This window comes from Dermacentor albipictus, chromosome 4, assembly GCF_038994185.2.
Source record: "Dermacentor albipictus isolate Rhodes 1998 colony chromosome 4, USDA_Dalb.pri_finalv2, whole genome shotgun sequence".
Taxonomy (NCBI): Eukaryota; Metazoa; Arthropoda; class Arachnida; order Ixodida; family Ixodidae; genus Dermacentor; species Dermacentor albipictus.
In genome coordinates this window covers 44,054,594-44,072,200 of record NC_091824.1, presented here as the reverse complement: position 1 = coordinate 44,072,200, position 17,607 = coordinate 44,054,594, and the positions used below count along the sequence as shown (strand labels likewise).

The following is a 17,607-nucleotide window of genomic DNA, read 5'->3' as shown; positions in this document are numbered from 1 at the left end:
CTCTTTCATTATCGTCGTGGGTGCCACTGGTACTGTATAAATCTCTATAGAACTCCTCAACCACTAGAACTATCTCGTCCATATTATTAACGATATTGCCGGCTTTGTCTCTTAACGCATACATCTGATTCTTGCCAATTCGTAGTTTCTTCTTCACTGTTTTTAGGCTTCCTCCGTTCCTGAGAGCATGTTCAATTATATCCATATTATACGTTCTTATGTCAGCTGTCTTTCGCTTGTTCATTAACTTCGAAAGTTCTGCCAGTTCTATTCTAGCTGTAGGGTTAGAGGCTTTCATACATTGGCGTTTCTTGATCAGATCTTTCGTCTCCTGCGATAGTGTACTGGTATCCTGCCTAACGGAGTTACCACCGACTTCCATTGCACACTCCTTAATGATGTCCACAAGATTGTCGTTCATTGCTGCAACACTAAGGTCCTCTTCCTGAGTTAAAGCGGAATACCTGTTCTGTAGCTTGATCTGGAATTCCTCTATTTTCCCTCTTACCGCTAACTCATTGATCGGCTTCTTATGTACCAGTTTCTTCCGTTCCCTCCTCAGGTCTAGGCTAATTCGAGCTCTTACCACCCTGTGGTCACTGCAGCGCGCCTTGCCGAGCACGTCCACATCTTGTATGATGCCAGAGTTAGCGCAGAGTATAAGGTCTATTTCATTTCTAGTCTCGCAGTTCGGGCTCCTCCACGTCCACTTTCGGCTATCCCGCTTGCGGAAGAAGGTATTCATTATCCGCATATTATTCTGTTCCGCAAACTCTACTAATAACTTTCCCGTGCTATTCCTAGTGCCTATGCCATATTCCTCCACTGCCTTGTCTCCAGCCTGCTTCTTGCCTACCCTTCGCATTGAAGTCGCCCATCAGTATAGTGTATTTTATTTTCACTTTACCCATCACCGATTCCACGTCTCCATAGAAGCTTTCGGATGTAGGGGCGTAGACCTGTACAACTTTCATTTTGTACCTCTTATTAAGTTTCACAACAAGACCTGCCACCCTCTCGTTAATGCTATAGAATTCCTGTATGTTACCAGCTATATTTTTGTTAATCAGGAATCCGACACCTAGTTCTCGTCTCTCCGCTAGGCCCAGGTAGCACAGGATGTACCCGCTTTTTAGCACTGTATATGCTGTATATCCTAACTTCACTGAGCCCTTTTATATCCCATTTACTGCCCTCTAATTCCTCCAATAGCACTGCTATACTCGCCTCACTAGATAACTTTCTAGCGTTAAACGTTGCCAGGTTCATATTCCAATGGCTGCCTGTCCGGAGCCAGGGATTCTTAGCACCTTCTGCTGCGTCACAGGTCTGAACGCCGCCGTGGTGAGTTGCTTCGCAGCTGCTGGGGACTGAGGGCCGGGGTTTGATTGTTGTATTCATATAGGAGGTTGTGGCCAAGTGCTGCACCAGGGTGGCCAATCCTGCTCTGGTGAGGGAGTGCGTTACCGGTTTTGGTCACCGGGATCAGGCCACACTCCATGCCTGTTTATGCAATTTTTTCAACACGCAGATTTCTTTTCGTTTCTTTTAAAATCCGGTGCAAAATTGCGCGGCACCGGGATTCGAACCACGGACCTCTTGAACGCGAGGCGGGTGTTCTACCTCTACGCCACCACTGCAGACACTGTAGGTTATTATATCCGACTCGAAAACAGTGATTCATAACTACACCTCAGGTTTCATTTCCCCTCGAGCATTCAGAATCATTATCAAAAACCTCAATCAATTGAAGTTGGTGTGGGTACCCGCTCATGCAGGCAACCCTGGCAATGAGGCCGCCCACCTAGCCGCCCGGACAGCTAGTAACCGGGAGGTGGGCTTGCCCGACGGGGTTGACCCACATGAAGGTATCCACACCTCTAACGAAATGACCGTTTATTACCGCGAATCCCGGCGAATATATCCATTCCCGCATGAGACACTGACAAGAATACAGGCCACTAACACCAGGAGACTACAGACTAGATCTGTAATTAGTCCAGAAAGGCTAGCTGCAATGACCGGTGGTGAATATCCACCAAACTGGAAACATTGTAACTGCCCCATGGCGGACCAAGATCACATCTTGTGGAGATGCCAAAAGAACCCTCCCCCAAGAGAACTATTTAGGTGAGCTTCTTCACACGAAGAGTGGGAGATGAAGACGAAAACTTCCAACCCGCAAGACCAGATACGGTTGGCGGAATAGGCTGATAGCGTCGCGGCGAAGCAGGCGCCACGCTAGCCCACACCGCTGGGAAAGGGAAATTGGAAAATCCCCTCAACCTAGACAATAAAGGTTTCTTCTCTCTCTCTTGGCCTATCCCCCTTAGTGGGTGTGAACCATGCCAGAGGATCATCATCATCATCATCATCACCATCATCATCATCATCACCATCATCATCATCATCATCATCATCATCATCATCATCAATGTTGCAGGTATAGTGGCAACAGAATCTTCGCTTGTCCCAATTGGTGCTTGAACTTCATGTGGGTAAACGTAGCTTGCCTAGCCGTTCAGGATAAAGACATTAACTTTCTGCGAGGTAATTCATTGCCGCTGATTAAAGTGAGGGATATGTTGTTTTGTTAGCACATCATTCTGCGTGTTCCTGTTATTTAAATGTGTACATGCAGCGCCATTCTCGAGATAAAGAACACGAGTTGCATGTATAGGAGGCACGATACTGAAAGTAATATCCGATTGCTTTGTCAGTCCGAATGTTCCCTTCTTCTACTGTTCGGCTAGGCGCCATTTAGCGCTTTGAAGAAAAAATTAAATGTGGGTGTTGGAGAGGTTGGCATCATGGGTGATACCCATTGCTCCTTCTCTCTAATACGCAAACAATACATAGCAAAAGATGGGCCGACTGAAACAAACAGATCAGCAATCCTATTTTCTTGTCGCGATAAGTTTCAGTTGTTGACTGATTTGGTTGCTTGTTAATTCACGTCGATGGCTCGCTTGAGTGTACAGCATCAATAAATGGGTTGAGCTATGTTCGATTTCCTTTCAGCCGTTATGGAAGGGAACGTGTTATGTACAGGCAATTACTATCTGGGTTAAAAATAAGTAATCAATTTTACTTGTACTTTCTTTTACGGGCAACTCTTCGTCAAACACGATTTATTCAACAGTACCGCGCCGTATCTTTTAGCGCTGTCGCATTCGTTCTACTTGTTGCAGGGAAGCCTTGTGGGGCAAGAAGGGCAGTTAGAAAGAAATAGTGAGAACACATTATGGAGGTGCACTGCTGCGAAAATATCTAGGGCCCTATCAAACAGTAAGTATAATTTTTTTTAGTTAGGCGTCTTACAAAGCTGACGTGAATTTCAATTAACAGCAGCGAATTTCCGTGGCGCCTTTGATCACGTCGCCTTCTCCTCAGGATAGCAAATAAGTGACTTTTGATTGATTGATTGATTGATTGATTGATTGATTGATTGATTGATTGATTGATTGATTGATTGATTGATTGATTGATTGATTGATTGAAGCGTAGCTAGGTGCATAGCTGACTTAAATTTCGGTTGTACTTTGACCCGACGACGTTTAATTTCGAGCAGTTCCTCTGCACGAGACTTCCCTATTACGAGGGACCTATCCCTGCAGTCTCTGCCATTTCAATCCACGTACAACGCAAAGGTCTTTTCATTAGACGAGTGCAGTACAGATTTGAATGGAGCAGAATATTTAAATTAGGCTTTTAAAAACTTTGTTACGTAAGTTCACATAAATCTGGAAGAATTTAGGCTGAATGGCTACTACTGAATGGCTGACTGAAGAAAGTATAAAGCACAGAACGGCAATTTGTAAAAGGATTCATATCGTTAGAAGGCGGGCAAATTTTACATCTTACATGCCGGATATTACAAAGGATCGCCGGGTTGGTTCAGACGGGAGGCCTCCAATCTTGACCGGCAGTAGATTTCACTAGACCACCACTGCAACTAAAAATACCGATGGTGGTAGTCATTCATGGGCTGAAGGGCAAATATCGTTCGAAGGGAATGGTACTTTCTTAGTGCTTCTGCGTTGCTTACCTCCGTGTCGACACAGAGAGAAACAGGGAGATGCATAAACTTCACTGAGAGAATAATCAGTTCTTGTGGGTGGCCCCCTTGTCGAACCAGCAAATCCCTTGGAATACGGAAGGGAAGGGAAGAAATCGTATTTATATTGAAAAATAGAAATTTTCAGAAAGCTTAAAGAGGTGGATGGGTCATGATAGGTTTGGTATTCCTAAAATGGATCAGGCACTGAAAAAAGTTTTAGAGATACTGCTCTAGAAAGACTTGTCTCCGGCACACGAAGATGAGTAACCATGTGCACTTCACCATGCGCGCATCACATGAGTCACCATGCGTGCTTCAATATGCTGCGTGTCGTCGTTGGATGTTGCACTCGTGCGAAACGGTGAATCAGTACGCCAATTCTCAAACACTCTTGCTGGAGGGTAGGCTGATCGTCGAAGTGATACCTGGATGATAACACTAATTATGTGAGTAGGAACTTAGCAAATGCTCCTATCTTCTATGTACAACTATTTTCAGAAGCCTTGCATAAAATTTTATCTTGCAGATACTACCATCAGTAAATATTACTCCCATTTAGAATAATACGTTTTATATATAATCTTTAGAATCAATATGTCAGCGCCTTGTTCTCTTTCTTTTATTTTTTTAATCAGTAAAGCGTATTTTTTAATAAATGAAGTGCGATGATTCAAGGCAAAAAGTTTGTGGCATGTAGAACAGCATGAAAGGGAAGATAAAAAATGACAGATGATGCTCTGCGTATCAAAGCTTCGCTGTAGGCTGCGAGCTACGTCGCAATGCGTACTAGTGTTTATGTTCTCAAGTGGTTTCAGAAATCGTTGGACACAGGGTTATTGCGCTTGTGGGTTTTTACATTAGGGATGACAGAAGAATAGTTCGCAGCTGCAGGCGTGGACCCGTTGGTCGCATCACCGAGTTGTCGGTGTCGGTGGCTTCCGAGTAGCCACCACAGGGCGTCGAATTCCGCGCACATCGAGTCAATGCTTTCGTTATGTCCTTCCCCAGGCCTCCTGGTCCTTCGCCTGAACTGCCCGGGGGCCATTTAGGTTTGAATACCAATCTCTTTTTTTTGTCTATTGCGGAGTTGACACGATAACTCTTCAGGTTTGTCGCGTTTTCCTCGGACAGTACAAAGCACGACAAAGTAGCGACTTACGCAAACATTTCGTCCGAGTGTATGGGCTGAAGATGCAGACTGCAATAGTACAGAGATGTTTTGGATTGCGCTCTCATCGGAATGCGGCTGCCGCTGACGAGACGAAGACCCCGCTATTACCAGCCTAACCATGATAGCCGCAGAACCACCACGGCAGCTGTGGACAAGGACAGCCCTTGCCATCGGAAAACAACTGAGTTCTGAGCAAAACGAGAGAAAAGAAAAACAAGAGCATCGGCCGCAGCAGTTCCACTGGATTACAACTTTAACCAAGATTATGATATACCGCTTAATATGCGGTCTTCAGCGCCAAGATAACCGCATGCTGCGAAGCACCGCTTATAATGTTTAGGAACGACGCAGGTCACAAACAGCGCATGGCCAACGCGAAACGCGGTATTTTACCCGAGGGCTCCTGTAGTCGTGAGAAGTGAAATACTTCTCACGTCCCGGTTGGGAGCCCTGGATAATCTCCTGAAATTGTGCTGATGGGAGAGGGCCATCAGGAGTGCCCTTGCCCGTAACAGCTCAAAAACGAGAGACGATGCCGAAGGCAAACAGCCTGGTAATTGCATGTTTGTGTACGTATAGTTTCATATACGGTGGTCGTTTCCTTCCGTATATCGTTTAGAATTACGCGGGCCGTTAGGAGTTTCGGTCGCTAACACATTCGAGGAAGCGCGTTAATTGTGAGTCCTCTTTTCATGTTGTTATAGGAGTGTTGTGTACCTGTTCTCACAAAAAGGTTATAATTGTGGGACCATCGAAGAGCGGTGAGGAGAGCCCATTTAGCACTGCACGATTGGATTTCGCTCGCAGCGACTGTATTAGGCATGTTTGGCTTCACTAACTTGGTATATATACTGACATCTAAAACACATTTCAATCTTACCTGCTGCTGTGTTTCTCTTGATTTGCTGGAGAGCTGTATTTATTTTTAAAGTATGATGCCCACCAGACAGATATGAATATATATATATATATATATATATATATATATATATATATATATATATATATATATATATATATATATATATATATATATATATATATATATATATATATATATTCTTCGAAAGGCTGTTGGTCGGGTTTGACCGGACATTTAGCTGGCTGACGGTGTCGGAAGTATAAAGCAGGTCGCATGCAACGAGTATGCAACGTATGCAACAAGTATGCAACGAGGCGAGCTTGCTACCATTATTTTTTATCTGCGCGAATTAGGCATAGATGTCCATCGTTTTATAGAAAGATGAGGCCCTGCAACGTTTAATCGAGAACGGGTGCACCTGTAAACTCAGAGTGCTTTAAAGTGCTCAGCAGAAGCACAAGTCATTGTATGCTTCTTGTGTTCCCAAGAGCGGAGTTTGGAGTAGAACGAGCGATAAGATTTACTCCTTACTTTCTTTTGTTTTTTGGATGACTATTGGTGTGAACGCTAGAAGTATGCTTACCATGGCCTTTTTTCTCACGCTATGCGGAAAGCAATCTATTTTACATTTTGCGTTCCTTTTTTTTTAAATTACACCGCGCATAGCGAACTGCTACGCAGCTGGAAGGATATATGTCATCTACCAGGATCCTTCATTCAGGCAGCAATCGAATGTCCTGTAGACGCTTGCGTCATGCTGTACCTGTTGCCGGCGTTTCTTATCTATAATAATCTAATGAACCTCCTATATATATATATATATATATATATATATATATATATATATATATATATATATATATATATATATATATATATATATATATATATATATATATATATATATATATATATATATGGGGGTTTCTTCGAAGTTCAGCACGCAGTACCCCACGTAACATATGCCGGAATGAGATGAGGAACATTTTGGAAGGACGACGTATGTACAGGCGCCCAAATCTTTAACTGGCGTGCGGGAGCGGCGACTTTTCCGTGCGTCAGCGCCGTATGACGGGGCGAGGCTGGAAACAGTCCGAGGCTAAGCGCATGCGGACAAAGCGCGCTCAGCTGGGCCCATCGTCTGCTAGGCTGTTTCCAGCCTCGCCCCGTCATACGGTGCTGACGCCCGGAAAAGCCGCCGCTCCCGCACGCCAGTTAAAGATTTGGGCGCCTGTACTACAAGTAAGCACGTCTTACTTCCAAAAGGTTCGTCGTCGCTAACCTGCATGTATATATATAAGGAGGGCATAGGCTTACTAGCAATTGAAAACAAAAGGAGCAATAAATAAACCTTCCCACACGTTGGTGTATCACACAGTCCACGCAGCTTAAACTTATTACAGTGAGTGTTTACTTCATAACTGCATCGGCACGCGTACAGCAAACTTGCTGCCGAATACATACAGCGGTCGTTGCACTATAACGTGAGGCCCGACGCAGCACCTTTTCTAATTACGCACCTCGGCCACAATTGTCGAAAAAGAAAAAGAAACTGCTAAGGAGAGAGCGCGAGAGATATGCAGCAGGGGCAGCAGCCAAACACAGCTCTCCGTTGCTTGACCCCCTGCTGCACCCTCGAGAGATCATCCGAATGTGAGCACGCACGCGACGACCGTACGTCACACCTCCTCTTCCCCCCCCCTCCCCTCCCCCCTTCATCCATGCTCAACACACACCTCCTGTTCCCCCCCCCCCCTCCCCCCCTTCAACCGAGATCAACACCCCGCTTCAGGGGAGCCAGCGCAGCCGCCTCGAACCGAGCGGTCCGTTAGCGGTCAGCCACCCGGCCGGCTCGACCAGGCGGCCGGGGCGCCATGTAGGCAAATCTCGGCGCCACGCGCTCGCTGACCCGCCGGACAGGCGGATCGGTATACTGACCCACACAGCGCTGGCGCTCTCGGCGCGGGGGGATAACTGACCCACATGGCGCCGGCGCCACGCATGCGAGACACAATCCCTCGCGCTCATACGCGTAGTATGCACAGCGTCGACGCTGAGCAGCGGCATTCCGATTCCACTAAAACTCGTCCAGCGAGAAGGGGGGGGGCACACGCGCGGCGCAAACAAGGAGCAAGAAACGCTCCTCAAAACGGCGGCGACTCCCTTCCCGACGTTGCTGCGGTGGCGGATAAAGTAGACCGCTATATGCGTGAAGCTGCAGCAGCGCGCGGGCTGTCCGTATTGTGCACGGGTGAAAAAAAAGCCAACGACTTGGGGCTCCCAGTTTCTGTCCTCGCCGAGAATGCGGCGTGTACGAGTTCGTTCTTTCGCGGCCCGCCGTCTCTGCGCGCGTTTGTTTCTTTGCTATTTCGAGTGCTCTCTTGTGAGTGTATGCTGATTCCACGTGTTCGTTTGGCCTATGGTGTTCTGGAGACGGAGCGACGCTGCGGTGGGTTGGAGAGGGGGGGGGGGGGCGTAAGGAGCGGGGACGGGTTGAGATAAAAACGGCACGCGCGATCAGGGGGAACGAGCTTTGATCCTGTTGTATATGGGCAACAAACAAAGAAACAATAAATAAAGGAAAGACCTCGTTGCCTCAGTCTCGCTGTATACCGGTCTTGCAAAGTGCGAAGCGTACCCGACATACGCCGATGATTGAAATTATGTTCACCGAACAGAACGGCCACGCACGAAACAAGCAGAAGAGCCGGCCCGACGCTGGCGGAGTAATGCGTCGCGCCTTTCCATATTGAAGGCGCTCCATGCAGCCAGCTGGTGCAGATCACCCCATGAGCGTCGTGATCGGCAGTGGCAGAACGAGAAGTGTCTCCTGATGCATCGTTCTATACGCGTTCGCTTGTCTTTGTCACGGGTTGCCTTTGTTAGACGGTACTGACGAAGACAACTTCTTTCGTCGAGACGCCTTAGTTCAAGCGACATCCTTCGTTCCTACAATGTCAGTGACTTAGAGCGTTCATCTAACCTTGGAACCTCTGTCTTCCGTGAGTATTGTGACACAAGACCATACTAGCGAGGTGACCCCATCTGTTTTGTGATACAAGAAAGCAATCTTGGTCAAAAATGAAATCCACCAGGATTTCATAAACGGCCAAAAATATTGTCAGCGCAGAAAAAAAAAAAGAATTTTAAGCAATTGTTCATGTGCTCCCTATCATTCTCGTGGTCCTTCAACCTTTGTGCTGCGGCTTTGCAGGCACCATTACCAGATTTTTGTGTAGAAATTGCGGCATAATGAAACCGCTTCAAACCTGACTAGCATACGTCCCGCCCTTAACCATGTCGTGTTTAATCGAATTGAGGACTCTGTTCACAAACAACACTTGTGTGGCTAAACCGCGGATGACACCACTACTCGGAGAGTGCGTGTCTTCCGATATCCGTTCTTTACTTATTCGCCCATTTCGCTCACCCCACCGTCACTCGGCTTACTCAGCCATTCTTTGTTTAACTATGTAGTGCTGCTATCTGGTGTTCAAAGTGCCTTCAACTGTCGATTGCATAAGCTGGACCCCTTGCTACGACTACAACTACCACCTAGCCTTTCCCGCGTCGAAACAACCTTGCTGTGCCGCTTGTGGCCGGGAGCGACGTTTCAAACTTTCAAACTTTCAAACTTTATTTCGCATTTTCCTTTGCACAGAAAAGGAAAATACAAGGGCAGGAACAAAAAGCTGCACAATCGCAGCTTGACGAGGTTCCTGTCCCCTGTCTTTGACGAACAGTTGCAGAATATTCACAAAGAAAATAAGTTACATATGTGCAAAAACAATTTCATATTATACAGATATTGATATTCACAGCAGAACATTTATGACATCTGTATACATATATTCGCATGCGCATCTACACCAACCCAGCATCTATACATATTTGCATCTGTACATGTAGGCATACATCTGTATACAGAAAAAAGTGGAGGAAAAAAAAATCATGCAAAAATATAAGCGACGTTCACCGACGCATACTCCTATCGTTTGGGAATGACCGAGAGCCCGATGTGCGACTCCTGTAGGTGCGAGGAAACCATCGAGCACCTATTCCGCACCTGCCCTCGCTACGATGTCCAACGCCTCTCTCTCCGGACAACTGTAAACCGACTGGACTCGAGACCTTTCAGTGAATCAGACACTCGATCGCACCGTGGCCACATCCGCCACTGGCAGAAAAAGCTCTCCGTGTGCTATAGTAGTGTACTTTATGTGCAGCGGTTTAAGAGACCTCTTGTAGTGTCCTTGTGCATCATTCCACTCTCACCCAGTGTTCGCTCTCTCCCTCTTTCTAATCTCCATTTCCTTTACCACCATTGTCGGGTAGCAAATCTGACGCTCGCTTGGTTGATCGCCCTGCATTCCCTCCCCTTGCTTTCTGTCTGTCTTATAGCGCTGCTTGTACGACAGAGAGTAATTACGGCATAATTGTTGTGTCAAAAGTGTTTAGTCAAAAATGTGTTCGGACCCGCTGTGGTTGCTTAATGGCTAAGGTGTTGGGCTGCTAAGCATGTGGTCGCGGGATCAAATCGCGGCCACAGCGGCCACATCTAGATGGGGGCGAAATATGAAAACACCCGTGTACTTAGAATTAGGTGCACGTTAAAGAAACCCAGATGGTTAAAATTTCCGGAGTCCCCCGCTGAGATGTGCCTCATAATGAAAAAGTGGTTTTGGGACGTAAAACCCCTTAATTTAATATTTTCCTTGTCCAGTCAAGCTGCTAAGGGCAACTTTTAGCCCAGGGGGACGTTTCTAGCGCATACGAGAAGAATTAACTGAGTCGAAGTTGAGTTCTCCCAGTCTGCTTGTACTAAACTTATGCACTGTGTACTTATTCAGAGTTTCGTGTACAACATTCATGCCTCGACGACCAACCTTGTTTTTTGGTTTCCTTTCTGCCTTTTATCTGCTAAAATAGCTACACTAAAATTCAGATGAGGTTACTGAAATGGTCGTTCAACAATTCGCGGGAAATTGCGGCCGAAGTGAAGGTTAAAGTTGACTTTCGCGAATATTGCGTATATGACGCGGCACCATTACATCAGTGTGACTTGATGAATTTCGGAGGATTTTCGCAGTGAAAGCTTGCGATTGAAGCTTTGGGTTGAGGGTTGAATATTTACCTATAATATATATATATATTTCTAATAGCACCGAGTTCGTACGGGAACTTCAAACAGTCGTCTTCACCCAATTAATGGTAACTTATCCTGAGCTAGCGCAGGACCTTCAAAAAGACGCTACCAAATTCCCCTTCCGGTTTCATTCTCGATTTTGTGCATTTTCAGGCTTACCGAATTCTGTGACCGCTAAGACTCACATTTTGGTGTCATATAATTGCAACCTATTTGCCGATACGGCTTAACTTAACCAGACACCAAAGAGTAACACCAAATTAGTTGATTTTGGAGAAATGATCATCCAAGACTATTTTCATATATGTGGAGGGATAACAATCAAAGCTTAAATTAGCTTCATACATATGAACTTGCGGTACAACAACAATGCTGCTACGTCTATAGAATACCTCAAATATTTAGCAATATTTGTCATGTTCGCGCCTTTGTTGTGCTGAACATGTTTTAGAAGGATAGCTAGATTCAGTCCTTGGTTCTTTTCTAGTGGACGTTTGTCCTTTCTTACCGATAGACAGCGAACTAATCCCAAGCAGGAGCTGAAAAAAAATCGTGACTTCACGGGTAGCTAGCGCGGGAAAGTTGTGCTGACGTCGCCTACCTTTTGTTGTTTTGCTGCCCTTTTGTTGCTTTCGAGGCAGCTTTCGAGATCACGCTAAGGCTGAAATTCGTGGCATTCCCGCATGAAGAACAGAACAAACTGGACATACTGGCGTGCCAGCTGAGTGGGGTAAATACCCGAATACGCTTCATACTCACTAGGAATGCCCTGGGTCGCTTATGTTCTTCAGACATTTTAGCTCATTCAAACACCCCGCCTTCCCTGCACTATACCTGCGAGCTGGACTGCTCCATCGCAAGGGCTGCACGCTGCACTGTGGGCACTGCTTTTAGCTCCTACATAAAACACGTCAATGAGACCAAACTGACTTGGCGCCCTAACCGGGTACCCAACTGGGCTCCAACAGCTACGACTCCGACTAAGAGTGGCTCAGAAGTAAGGTTTCTTGCTAAATGTACTTATCCAAGTGTGCATTACCTAATTCCTACATTTAGTTTCCTCTTGCCATCCTTCTTTAGTCCAAAATCAAGAAAAGGGCTGACATATGGAATAGCAACGAAGATAGGTCCTCCTATCGAAACGTTGGCCAGCCTTTCTGAGGCACCTTATGCCTGTATACAAACTTTATATCCTTCTTTAGTGTCATATTGAGATACGTTCGCGCGTAAACAAACGCGTTTCGCGCAAGAAGTCGACGGCGACGCAGTCGCCGAGTCATTGGGACACATCAACTCGCGGCCACGAGCAGCCGTGAATCGAGCACTGCGAGAGAAGAGAGGCCGGTGACGTCGTCGATTACCGGGCCAAGGACGTCTCCTACAGCGTCGTCCCCGGTCCTTCAACTTGACAGTGCCGACTGCCGCATGGAGTGGCCTTCGGAGCCGGGCGTCGTGCAGTTGCGAACTTGCACAACGCGCGCGGGACGCCCGCAGGCCCGCACCGTCTCGCTGCCGTGTCAACGACTTCGTGAGCTGGTTCTCCGTCCGACAGACCTGCTCTCTTGAACTCTGTGCCCCGACGCCTCGCTACCGTTGTGAAAAACGGCTTGCTCTGCTCGGGCTGGGAACGCGCGGAATGTTAGCGTCGCGTAGGAGCAGAGGACACTTGCGCGAGGTTCCGAGGTCGGGTAATGAGTGTCTTCGTCCCGCAATCGAGGCTTCGCAGCCCGAAGGCACGGCGTTTGCGCGTCGAAGTAACGACTTAGAGATATCGCCGCTTCGTTTCTCAGATATGTCAAAGCGAAAAAGAAAATGAAGCCCGGATTGTATACATTTTCTTACTTGGTTCTTGATACCTTTTTTTTTAATCGCCTTCCGTAGGTTAGCACATGGAGTCATATACGTTGAAGTGTCGTTTTCACTACCTTATCTACGCGTTCCAGGTGTTGTCATTTATGCACATTCAAACTTTTTCTCCGAAGTCTACTGGAAAGATTTGTCGTAGATGTGTTCATAACACGTATGTAAATGCTGTACGACGGCATCTCGTTATTTCGGCTTCTACCAGTCATTTTTCGCGCTGTTGACAGCGTTGGAAATGCTCCTCTGTGAAGTTGAAAGTGTTTCTTATAATGCTTCTTTCCCGGCCGATGCGTGCATCATGTCGGCGCGCTCCTACCACGCTTGTTATGCTAATTTCTTAATGTGCCCCACAAACAAATGCATAGATATTGCGTTCGCACAATACTGCTTGTCCGAAATAGCATAACATATTTTGTTGTTTTTCCGTATACTTTTCCTACGAAGATGCGCAGGTTGCGCTACAGAACGTCAGTCACTTAAAATTCAGGTCGTAATTTCTCTGGTTACCTGTTCTTTAAAGTGACAGTCTTACTGTCGACAAACGAAAATTTTACATTTTATTTTATACGCCCCAATGTTATTTTTCCTTGTACTTATTACTATCATGTTTAGATCCTGTATTACTTCCCATATATGAGAGGGGGGGGGGGAGGGGGGCATATACCAGTAATACCCTATGGCTCTGGATTGTTATAACTATGCGTAAATATATACGTACTGCATATCAACACAACAAAAGCCCAAATCACAAAAGCCCATAACAAAAGCTAAAATCCATACGTATAAGCGTATCACAAAAGGCCAGATCGTAACATTATCAGAGGAAAATACTTCTGTCTTCACATGGCCTTGCCGAAAGGAAAACTACTGTGGCCGCATTTCGATGGGGGCGAAATGCGAAAACACCCGTGTACTTAGATTTAGGTGCACGTTAAAGAACCCCAGGTGGTCAAAATTTCCGGAGTCCCCCACTACGGCTTGCCTCATAATCAGAAAGTGGTTTTGGCACGTAAAACCCCTTTATTATTATATTATAAAGGAAAACTGGTTAAGTGCATCCCTAGCTGCAAGTGGTGGCGTATGCACACAGTTGAGCGTAGACGTCTCCTGGGGATTTTTAGTGCATTTAGTGAATTTTAGTGAATTTCAGAAGTTTCGTGTTCGACATTTGCCTGATCTTTTTTTTTTGTGCGAGGGCTTCCTTTTGTTCATTAACCGTTTCTAACTTTTTGGTGACACAATGTAACTTAACAATGCTGCCTGTTTGCTTTTGCCCTTCCTTTGTGCTGCCAGTTGTGTGTTAAGTATTAGCAATGCGAAGCATTACCGTCATCTAATTTGCGATTCCCGACTATGCACCTATTACAAGCGCCATCACTGGCCACAACGCATTGGACGCGGAACTCGTATGAATAAGCTCAGGAGAGCCATAATTTGATAATAGCTGGAAAAGTACAATTCCTACAGAATTTTCCCTTTACAGATAGGGAAGTAGTTAAAGAGGTATAGTTACAAAATATGCACCTAGGCTTTCTTTTTTTTCTTTGCTTCTGATTACGCTGTGGCCGATAAGCCCAAGAATAATGCTTCTTTAACTTCAATGATTAACCGGTGGTTGTGTGATTAATCTCCGATAATGAGCATTTAGTTCACAATAAGCGGGAGGAGTTAGTGACGGATAGCTCTGCGCGCAAAGGAAAACGTTGCACTGCTTCCAAAAACCATGATTTTAAAACTTGCTCTACAGTTGTTCAGTGTAGCGCTGTAAGGAAACATTGCTTGCAAAAGCAATGCTTTAGCGGCTGCCTATTGCCTCTACGTAAGCTGCAAAAAGCATAAAATTGTTACAGGTATCCCCTTAAATTACGCACAGCACTTTGTGCATAGAGTGTGCTTCGTTGCTGGCGAGCTTGTGAGTGAGTCAGACATTCTGGCTTATTTGTAGCTGATAATATTGTTAAAGTCGCGCATGTTCTGAAAGGCGTTGCGAAGCAGGGAAACAATTTATCAAATTTTATTTGCTCTTGCCCTACGGTATTAACGCATATTTTTACAGCTTTGTTGCTGTAAAGTGGACAAAATAGCCGCATTTTCCGCACTCATTTTGTCACCCGTAAATGCAGCTTCCTTGTGTGAAGGCGGTTGTTAAATTTCCATACGCAATGCGTACGACGCACAAATGCTTGTCGAAAGATGTACGAAGGCACCTACGTTTTTTTTTGTACTTTTATTTTTTTTTTCAGTTTGCCTTCCAAGTAGGAGACCAACACGAGAACTGTACTGTGTAGGTCATAGTCTGAGATGTGGGCGAAATATCTCATCATATGGCCCTTGCTGCAAGCAATCCTAAAAGGTGAGCTTGGCGTTTTTTATCGTTATAAAATAAGGGACCTGCTTGCTTTTGTGGTTTGGGTATAGACTCCCGCTCTAGCTTGAATAAACGACCGATCTCACAACACTGGGCAAACGTTTATCCAGCTCCGGATCCAGAAAAATCGCATAAAATCTTGCAACCTGATAAAGGACATTCACCGACGCACTTGCATAAATACAGGCGTCTCACTGCTGTTCGCGAAATAAAAGCAAGGAAGGTGACAAACACAAGATTTGGAACCCTCTGTCATTAAGCTTTCCGGCTTCAGAAAAGGAAAGTGCATTCCATACAATTGTCTTCACAGCGCAATGTCATCACTTTCACGTGAACTGGAACTGGAAAGGTGCACTGTTGCGACCTTTCCCACGTTGACTACAGATCAGCCTGAACTTTCTCAATGAATTGCAAGGTGAGCTCTGCGCGTCATCCGCTACAGCACCACACAGATGCAAGAGCAGGTCGCGCACTGACGCATAAGAAGAAGAAAAGCACCGAGAAAACTTCCCCAAAACACCGCAAAGTGTAAGGACTTTCACTCCCGAGACTTACCGTGACAGTTATCCAGATCTGGCAATATACTCCTGGTCAACACGCGGGCACAACGCCGAGCCGGGCAGGGCCGATGGGGCTCGGAAACGCGGCGTCCTACCCGGCGCCGGCATCAACAACGTCGTCCACGGACCGACGACGGCGACCACCTCCTAATTTTCTTTTTACGCCGAGAGCAGTTCACACCGATCACTCACGAGCCGAAGCCTTCCCCGGAAGGCCGCACGCGGAAGGGTTCCAGCAGAAGGAAAACAGCTGGCCGGGTCGTCCTCCGTGTCGCCGCTACGTGGTCAAACTGCCGTCCACCGTGCGGCCGTGTAAAAGTGGCCGCAGTACGGAACCCGAAGCGACGTCCTCGCAGCCGCCGAGCGGATGGCAAGCCGGGGGTCCCGTTCCTCTCCGCGTCGCCTGTGCCGCTGCTGGCGGCTGGTGTTCCTCCGGGGGCGCCCGGGCTGGGTGCAAACGAGTCGTGCGCGGCCGAGCGACGCTGAGCGCTCGTTGGAATGGAGCGTGCGCGGAGACGGCGGCCGAGCGGAGCCGCCTTGGAAACCGGGACAGAGCAACCTACAGCCCAAGGGGCGAGAGAGAGCGGGTTCCCGCATCCAGCCATCCAGACGCGGCTCCGCTCTGCAGTGTTGCCGCCCTCCCGGTTGCCGTAGAGAAGAAGAAGAAGAAGAAAAGGTTCAGCCGGCAGGCACGGGGTCTGTGTAGCATAATACGCGGCCGGCATTTCTCCTCTCGCTGATCCCCCCCCTTACTGATCAACTCTCGCCGTCGCGGAGACCGGGCCACCGTAGCGGTTCGCCCACCTTCCACATTCCCTCATCGACCGGCGATTGCCTTCATGCACTCGTTGTTATCATGACACGTAGGTTCTACACAGTAAGCTGAACCTTCTTGCTTATGTGTTCCACCTAATGGAACCAGCGTCAAATCAGATTAACTGGAATACATCGCATCACGGACAAGAAGATCCACCGAAGGAGATGAGTCGCGGCTCGGATGCGTTAGTGCGCTTTAAACGGTTAAGGGTCCGTGTAGGGGCGATAATCGATCTATAATTCATACCGTTACACCCTTTGCGGGCACAGGAGAGTGAGTCACACCCCTTATGGTTCTAATGAAGTGAGTTGCACCCTTAAGGGTGCAATTCGGTTTGCATTTTACCACGTAGGTCCCACTTGGTAAGTGGAACACCTTTTTTCATATGTTCCACTTACTTTTTGAAACCAATGTGGAACGCTGAGCGCGCAACTTGTTACCGAAGCAGCCTCCTGCACGCATTCCGTCGCGGACTCTCCGTGGTCACCCAGTTTTCTTGTTTTTCTTTTTTAAGGTTTTTTTTCGCACTCGTTATTTCATTGTTTGACCCAACGCTGCGTAGTCGTGCGCGAGCTATTTGGGTTTGGGTAGTACGAGGACACTTCCGAGCTGCTGGCTCACGACGATCCTCCGTGGCGACATTTTACTCCCTCCCGATGGTCGCGGCGGGGAGTGGAGCTCTTGCACCCGCGGTGACGCGAAGATGTTCGCGGCCTTTCTCGACCAAACCTCGATGACAAAGATTGCGCATCTACACGTT

The 17,607-nt window shown here is 46.9% G+C and overlaps 1 protein-coding gene across 1 annotated transcript in view; it reads right to left on the bottom strand.

Annotated features, from left to right (window-relative positions):
- LOC135907150 (trypsin-1-like) overlaps positions 1-16,655 on the bottom strand; it is a 119,992-nt gene extending 103,337 nt beyond the window's left edge. Inside the window, exon 1 of the mRNA XM_065438803.1 lies at positions 16,026-16,655. The gene's annotated coding sequence lies outside the window, so the exon portion shown is untranslated. The remainder of the gene's footprint in view (positions 1-16,025) is intronic.
- Positions 16,656-17,607: the final 952 nt, after the last annotated feature.